Genomic DNA, 779 nt, shown 5'->3' with positions numbered 1-779 from the left:
GGTCCCGGGAGCCGCCCCCACGCCCCCGCGGCCTCGGCTTCCTCCTCTATCAGCCGCGGGAGCGCGGGGCTCGGGAGACGGCGAGCCTCGGCCACCCGGTACCGCGGCCCGAGGACGGCGAGAGAAACGGAGGCACAGGGGCCCGATCCACAGCGAGAACGGCATCTGTTGGCGTTTACCGAGGGCGCTGCCGCTTTCTAGTCGCGGCGTCAGACGCTTCGGTGCCTTAGAGGATAAAGCCCCTCGGCGCTCGCGAGGACCCGACGGAGCGGGCACTGCTGTCCCCGCATCTCAGCGCTGACCCCCAACCCGACCCCTTCGGAGCTGTTCCTTTCCCTGCGGATTCACCGCACCTTAGGGCTGCTTCGTGGGCTTGGGGAGAAAAGGGTGGCCAAGGGCAGCCGGGCACCTGCCAAACCGAAGACTCGTGGCCTGTGTGTGGACACAGCAGATGCCGTTGACCGGATGAACAGGACCAGGCGATGACGTCATCCGGGGCTCAGCTGAAATATCGCCTCTTCGGAGAGCCCTTCCCTGACTCCCTGCCCGCTCCCCCCACGTGGAGCAGCCCTGCAGTCCACCCCGTGCACCCATGTCCTTCTCTCTCCAGCATGTATCCCTCCCGACATTTTTCCTGTCGGTGTCCTGTCTCCTCCCCAGAATGCAGCCCTGCCGTCGTGTTCACTCCCAGAGCAGCCCCGGCCAGCCACACAGCAGCTCGTTAAGTGTCCGTGTTTAAAAAGGGCAGAAGGGTGCACCTGTTGGCCAGACCCAGGTTT

This window comes from Myotis lucifugus, unplaced genomic scaffold (assembly GCF_000147115.1).
Source record: "Myotis lucifugus unplaced genomic scaffold, Myoluc2.0 scaffold_373, whole genome shotgun sequence".
NCBI lineage: Eukaryota > Metazoa > Chordata > Mammalia > Chiroptera > Vespertilionidae > Myotis > Myotis lucifugus.
This window is presented reverse-complemented; position numbering follows the sequence as displayed.